We start from the raw sequence: 8,273 nt of genomic DNA on the forward strand, positions 1-8,273 counted from the left end.
TCATTTTTCTTATTTACTTGTTAATGAACAGATTGTGTATCCCACAGATACGACGCGTGTATCGGTGCTCCAACAGGGTGCGCGTGTAACGGAGTGTTAAAAAAGTAATGCGTGTTGTGTCATATTGTAGCGCCCTTAGTAAGACAGAACTGAACTATCTATACGAAACTTTGTCGCGGTCAAATGCATTGCAGTTTGGGGGGCCTGATTCTAATTAAAATGTATTTTAAGTATTAAAATGTATTTTATGTATCAAAATACACCTAATTCTATTTTTTGTTACAGAATTGAGTTTTCAGTACGACGCTTTACCAAATGTTTTCTGGCCTCCTGCTCGTCCCAGAACTCCACCTAACATGTCTCCTCCTTCTGCCAGGCGTCGTTCTCCTGTCACGCCTCCTTCTCCTGCCAGGCCTGTTTCTCACAGAACTTATCTACTTAACAGACCGTGCATTTCTGCTAGGCTTTTAATTCCTGGTGGACCTTCTTCTTCTAGTAAACCTTTTTTTACCTTCTGCCAGGCCTCATTTTAAAGACAGAACGTCAACAGTTGGTAGGGCCAGTTTGTCTAAAGGAACTTCTACTTCTGCCAGGCCTGCTTCTTCAGGAGAAAATCCTAATCTGCGCCATCTATTAATATTACAAACAGTCTCTTACCCTGCCAATTCAAAAATTAGTCTCATAGTGGGAACAGCTACAATTTATCGCCGCATACTAGCAAACGAAGAACTTCCGACAATACTAAACACCAATGGTGACATCATTGCAACTTTGGACCCTGATGGCAATGTGCGTGGAGTATATAATACAGCCTATAGACGGTTAATAATACCCATGGTAACCGGCAAGAGTAGGAGAATTAGCAAAGAAGAAACAAATCAACTTCGCTTAAGCCGTCCACTCCCACCAGAGCAAAATATTTTCAAAATACCCGAAATCCACCACCTTCCACGAGTCACTTACAAAGAAATGTATGAATAAAATAAAAAAGACGCCAAATCTGATTGAAACGTTGTTAATAACTATTAATTACATTGAGAAATCAATTGGTTATTGTTATCAACTCTTCTAGTTTTTTCGCCAATTTCCCGTTCAGTATTTATCTTAAACCGATAAAAACCTTTCTTCAGGAACATATTTGAGGAGAAAAATGATTATAGGCTTATAATGATTTGTGTATAATGGTTTTTACATTATTATTAAACGGGTAGGACATTACCGGTCCATAAAAATACGGTAAAACTTTATGTACTATAACCTAAAATAGGCATACACTAACCCACAGAAAATATCATTAAAATCTTCTGGGTTGAAAAAATAATCTTCCAGGTATTTGTTTTTTAGGCACGTCAGTGCATCACATTCACAAAGTATGTGATGAGCTGTCCTATCGTGAGGATCACACTTTCGAAAGCGCGGATTCTCATGGTCAATTTTTTTTTATCTGCAATGTCTAGTGAGCGTACTTACTAATTATAATAAGCACCATGTTTTTATTTCCCTTCCAATATCTCGTATTCTCTCCTAAGATCCATTGCGCAGCGACCTGTGCATCTGTTTTCTCATTACCTGCAATATATTCATGGGCGGAAACCCAGATCAGACTAAAACAGTTTTTACTGGCAACTTTAAGAAGATCTTGAAGAAAACTTCAAACTAGTGTCTATAGACCTCAGCTCGCGAAATCTTCCTTACAAAATGGCGCAACGGCGCGAAGTCTAGAAAGACGTTAAGAGCTGCTAATGAGATTAGTTCAGTTCTTGACAACCACATCGTTGATGCATATTCTACTATGGGTCTGATTATCATGGTATCAGGGTGGCCACATGTCAGTGAAACATCGGGGGGGGGGGGATTTTGGCAGGGAGATCAGGGCAATGTCAGGCAAAATATAAATTGATATGTTTTAATATTATTTTGGAAGCACTTCCTAATATCAATAAAATATTTTTTCAATTTACATTCTTTCAAAATAGAATTTAACTTTTAGTTTTTTATTTGTAATTATTTATTTATTGATAGTTTGGAAACATGTCCTTTGCTTAAATAATCCATAAATGTTCAATATGGTGGCTTATGAGTAGAAATGTGTCGCGTCGTGTCGCATATAATTAATTTTTCTGTCGGCTGACTTTTCGGATATATTGATATTGAGTTTGTGAAGGATGTGATTCGAGTCTCTGTCAAGTAATTTTGATAATTGAGGACGGACCCGAACTTTATTTTTGAGTGGGATTGATGAAGGTGTGGTTGTTGGGTTTCTATCCTCAAAATGTTACAACGTGGAAATTTTTATAATGTTTTAGGGATTGGATGATCTATGGTCGTAGTAGTGAAGTTACTAGCATAAATAGGTTTAAAATTGTATCATTAACCGGAATGGAATTGTGAAGTACATTGATAAATAGGGATTTAATTTTATTCGGTGAATTAATGGTTCAGTGATACACGTGTGTGTTGTTTTCAATACTGGCACAACTCAGACCTATATGTATGTGCGTTTTCTTAAACCAAGATACTATTTTATTCTCGGTTGTAATGGATGTAAAACCTGGAGAAATTATTACTTATCAAAATATAATGGCTAATCGCAAAAAAATCTGCTATCAATGTCAGGGGTTGAGGTATGTCATTATAAATAATGCAGCGAAGAGTTCAGCTTAATTGAACCGTTAGATGTATACATGTTTTCTGGATACCAAAATACATATCATTTAAATTGTGGATTGAGGCTAAAAAACAGAAAAGATGGTTTACTTGTCTCTTGCTGTCGTTGCTTGTGCAAATTGACGTGCGTATTCGACGAAAAGTGACGACATAAATGTTGTTGACTTTGCGTCTCTAAAGGAAATGCTTGATAAAAGATTAGACAGATTAGAAGGCAAAATAGACGGTCGAGAGCAGCAATGGATACAGGCTTTGAGAAAGTGAAACTTTGGATTATTAATATTCAAAAAGACTACTAGGTCATTGATGGAAGGATTAAAAATATGTAAGATCGATTTTCTTTATTTGAGGAGCCAGTTAGCCAGATAGGCATCACGGCAAGTGAAACAATATCATCGGTCCAAGATGGTGAAAGTAATTGCAATTCCTGTCTACAGGAATTAGAAGATAGAAATAGTTGAAGAAACAAGCTCATAATTTTCGGTATGACAGAAGTTGATTGGGAGAAAAAGGACATTGCCAATAAGAAGAGTGAGTTAGAAAACTTTTTGAAAATTATGAAAGGTTTTTAATCTGAGTTTGTGCTGGAAAGTTAGCAATTCTACAGAATTGACCAAATATTATAGAACAGGATGAATACAAGGCCAATAAAGTTGATCTTAAACACGGAGATTCAGGCGAGAAACCTACACAAAACTATATCTACAGTATTGAAAGGCTAGAAAATGGGAATTCTAAAGGGAATAAGGTGCACTCCAGACAGAACAAAAATGCAGAAAGAGGAACTTCAAAATCTACATCATAGGTTTACCAAGAGCGAGAAAAAATCTAAGTATTTAGTATCAGAATGTTAGAAAGTCCAAAACAAATATGTGAAAGGTTTGTTTGTTTTCAGATACTAATAACTATGAATTAATTTTAGTGGCAGAAACTTGGCTGACCCAAAGTTTTTACTCCACAGAACTTTTCGAAATGGATAAATGAAGGGTGGAAATTCAAAAATAAGAGCCATTTTTCAAATTTTCTAAACCGGAGGAAACACGTTTGCATTTAAAAATTTTTAATATGTTATTCATTACTGAAATATTATTAGTAGCTTGTCATAAAGTATATAACGTCTCAGAATTTTAAGCACTTCCGATAAAAATTACGAAAGATAGAGCCTTTTCAAATTTGACCACGTATAAGTCGAGAGGTCTAGAAATTCAAAACTATATAAGAACCAATAATGATCACGTTATATCAGGCGTTCGCCGTGCAAATTTAAGACGCATGTACTAAAATTCATAGAAATTTAAGGGAAAAAACTAGTTTTCGCTTTATTGCAAATTTTTTCACTAATAAATTATTATTTTCAGCATGATTTATTGTGGGAAAAATTATATTTAATAAAACGCATGTCCGATTGATAATAGTATTGCAATGTTTCGGCGATTAGAATAATAATGTTGGTATCAAAATGTTCAAAAAGAATACACTGTTCAGATATACGAGACAAGTTTAAGGAGAGTAGAATGTTTAGAGGCGATCCTTACCTTGAAAATTACCAAAATTTGTTACTGAGGTGAATGTGTTTATATCGAATAGTACACCAAATTTCTACTGGCGCTAGCCTTAGAGAACATTGTATCCAACTTATGTTTGTTATATGAAATGTACACACCATAGAACAATTTTAAAAAAACTCTTAAGCGAAAACTATTTCGAATTTTGCACTGCTTTTTAAACCAAAATAACGGCCTACGATTGTAGATTTAAAATTGATAAAAACCGGATTTCAAACAAATGGTACTTATACACTTTTGAAATTCCACCCTGCAAATATAGGGGAGACAGGGGCTGGTTAGCCAACTTTTTAAGTACGATTTTTTCTTACTTTCCTGTTGAATTGAATGAAATTTGATTTTCACTATATGAAAGTGCATACCTTTGGCTTCTTCTGTAATTTTGTCCATGCACTTTCATTTATTTTTTGAAATACGACAGATTTTTTTCCAGTGATATAATGGATTGGCCAACCTGCCCCGAGCACGAGGTAGGTTGGCCAAGTGAGTGGGATAGGTTGGCTAATTTCAGAATAAATAGTAGAACATCCACTAATAAAAATGGGCACTTCAACAAAAAAGACGTCTCAGTCACTTATTAAATAGTTCTTCTTTAATCGTAGGCTTTGTTTTCAAAATAATCATCATGTTTGAAAAAAAAGTTTTTCTTACTACAGTGAATACAGTGGCTACGCATATCACTGAGAGTTTTTCGGCGATTATTTTTTCCACAGCTTGCAGAATTATAGTCATAATGCGAACGTACAGAAGGATATGTTATATATTTTTATATATTTTATATATTTTTATATATTTTTGTAATATTCACGCAGTCTGAAAATGATCATTCGGTTTCAGAACATTGGTCAACCTGCCCCGAAAGAAATTGGCCGACCAGCCCCGGTCACGTTTTCCAAAATTGAATCAATTTTTAGGTTAAGGAATGTAAGCAATTGTTTTGACCTGTACCTCATTTCAAAGCTCATGACATGGAAAATTAAGAACCATATTCAATTGATTTAAAATCACACTAGAATCTCTTAACAACATGGCGCACTCACACTCGGTGCGGTGGCGCTGTAATAATTTCCTGTATTTAAAAACAAAGCATAACTAAAACTTATTCTCAGTAGTTTAATTTAACAACAAATATTCGATTACAATTAGTCAGAAATAGCCGTCTTTTAACAATTATTTTTAAAAATTTGGTAAACAAATGCACATTTCGATCATTTTTTCATGATTTTGTTGCGTAATCAACTAAGCCTTGTCATAAAATAATGTCAAAATGTGAAATTTGTCTATAGAGAATATTTACATTAAAATAAACAATTTTTTTACAAAATCTTATAATTATAATTGAGAGCTTTTTACGCTATGAAAAACATGACTGCCATGGTTTCTGGCCAGACAGTACTAGTTAATTTCACACAAAAAAATTAACGAAAAAATGATCGAAATGTGTGAAGTTAGTCGCATATGATCTCTTGCTGCAAAACAATTGCTTTTGAGACAAATGAAAATCCTCTCAACCTCAAATTCACATTTCGTTACTTTTAGTCTGAATTCTCGTTCAGGGTAAGGCTGATTTATGTAATTATTGAAGAAATGAATTTTGAATTGGTTTAAGGTGTATCTCAATTTTATGACGACTTTTTTGAAGAGTTAGAAGCAGATCTTTGAACAAAAACTGCACAAATTTAGAAAATGATTGAGATAAAGGCAAATCTCAATGTACAATTGGAACAGGTGTTTAAGTACATTGAGATTGATACTAGTAAGACCGAAATAGAAGATTTAACGAACGACATTAAGGAACAGTTGAATAAAAAACACAGTATATCCTATGCAGTCCAACTTCTGCCTATGGTACCAAAGGGTTGGGGAATTCGGAAAATAACATCTGAGTTTGGAGTTCCGTACAGTTTAGCTCGTAAAGCTGTACAATTGCCCACAACAACTGGTATTGGAACATCGTCAAACCCTAGGCCGAGTAAAAAGTTATCAGAAGACACAGTTAAAATTGTTAAAGGCTTTTACAATGAAGTTTATGCAAGCTTCAAACAGAAGTTGCCAAACTTGAAAATTGGCTTTTCAAAGTTTACGAAATTGCGGCCTGGAGAATGTATTTTTGTTGGCACTAGTGGAACACATTCCATTTGTGTTTGCAAAATCCGTAAAAATACAAAGTTATTGATTCATGGAGCAAATTTAAATGAGCTTCTTACTGATGACGAAACTCTTGAGTATTTAGCATCATACAAAACAATGTTGTCAACAATGATTTGCGCGCCTAAACTATCCGCTTGTTATTTAGCGTTATGTAAATTTTGTCCATGCGTAGAACGCTTGATACGATAAGTGCGAAAGCTTTTTGAAAATAACTTTATTGAAAGAATTACGCAAAATGCCTGCACTGCAACACATCATGCTTCCCGAGAAACTTTTTGCGATCAAAATGATTTATATTTAGAAAAACTCGCTAAACATCTAATCGATCTTCTTAAACATGCAGCGTATACAGAGTGAATATTGGAATAAACAACAGATTACTGTGCACCCCGCAGTATTGTACTTCAAACAGGATAACAGAATCGTTTGTGAAAGTTATGCAATTATTTCGGAAGATCTAGAACATAATACTAGCGCAATTCGCCTTTTTATGGAGAGAATTATAGCTCGTTCGGAAAATAATTTATTTTATTGACGGTGCAGCATCTCAATACAAAAACAAGAGCAACTTTATCAATCTCGCATATCATCAGCGTGATTTTGAAATTGAGGCACGCGAGAAGCTGGTCGAGCTAGTTTACAGCGTCGAAGCAAAAAACAAATTTTGTGAGCCAAATATTTAAACGAATGGGTCACTGAGGTTTTACCTGAAATAAAGTTGCTCTTCTGCTCTGAGAAAGAACACAAAAAAATGCTCAAAATTTAACGAGACGCTTTGGAAAATCTTTTAAGCTTTTATCTGTTGCGATGTATAAAAGCTGTGTGTGAATATGAGGTAGCTGACAATGTCAACAAAGTGAGTCGTCAGTAAATTTGTCACTCCACAATTAAAATCCGCACTAATTAAACTGTACGGATCTAAGCCGTCTACGATTTGTATTTTTTCTTTGTATCGTACCTTCAGATACGCGGGAAATCCTTCTAAATAATCGTTTTTCGACTTTGTTTTACACTGTTAATATTTAAAATACTGCGAACTACATCCATCAAACAGCTTTGTTTATGCACCAGCGTACGACCATCTTGGATGACGTCACAACGTGAAATACCTAATACCTAATTGTATATGTAGACGGTCATCAGGTTTTCTATACATACTGGCTTTAGTTTAAATTTCGACGGCCATGACTAACCTAATATTTGGAAGTTACATTAGGAAGTTATAATTTTATTCTAAGTGACTAGTACGCACTGTTAAATGAAAAAATGTTGAAAGTTAGGTAATTTTCATTGTGACACCAATGAATTTTGAGCTGCAAACAATTGAAAATCAGTGTTTTTCTGTGATTGGACTGGTTGTAACATGGATAGGTAAAAGCTATGCGAAAAAATTGAGACATTGAAAAATTTGATTCAAAGTTTTAGGAAGAACCTATCCGAGACCAAGGATGACAGGAGACTGAAAAAAGAGGAAATTTCGAATCTGAAGATAAAGCTTCAGAAGTTGGATGAAGTAATTCATGCGCAGTCATTAGAGATGTCGACTCTTATAAATCTCAACAGGAAGCTAACTGAAATTTCAATCAACAATACGAACAAACTTAATGGTACGGTCTTACTATTCCTTTATTCAGGCCCGTAGAAAAGAACACCGGGCCCAGGAGAAGGTTATATGGTACGAGGGTAGTTCAATAAGTCCTTAGAATGACCAACAGATGGCGCGCGAATCGCTCCAAATCATTTGACCAAATCATTTGACCAAATCATTTTGACCCTTGGAAAAGGGTCAAACAATCACTGGTGAATATTATGCATCATTATTAGAGCAGCTGAAAGAAGAAATTAAAAAAAACGACCACATTTGGCGAGAAAAAAAATTCTCTTTCATCA

The sequence above is a fragment of the Belonocnema kinseyi genome, chromosome 1 (genome assembly GCF_010883055.1).
Source record: "Belonocnema kinseyi isolate 2016_QV_RU_SX_M_011 chromosome 1, B_treatae_v1, whole genome shotgun sequence".
Taxonomy (NCBI): domain Eukaryota; kingdom Metazoa; phylum Arthropoda; class Insecta; order Hymenoptera; family Cynipidae; genus Belonocnema; species Belonocnema kinseyi.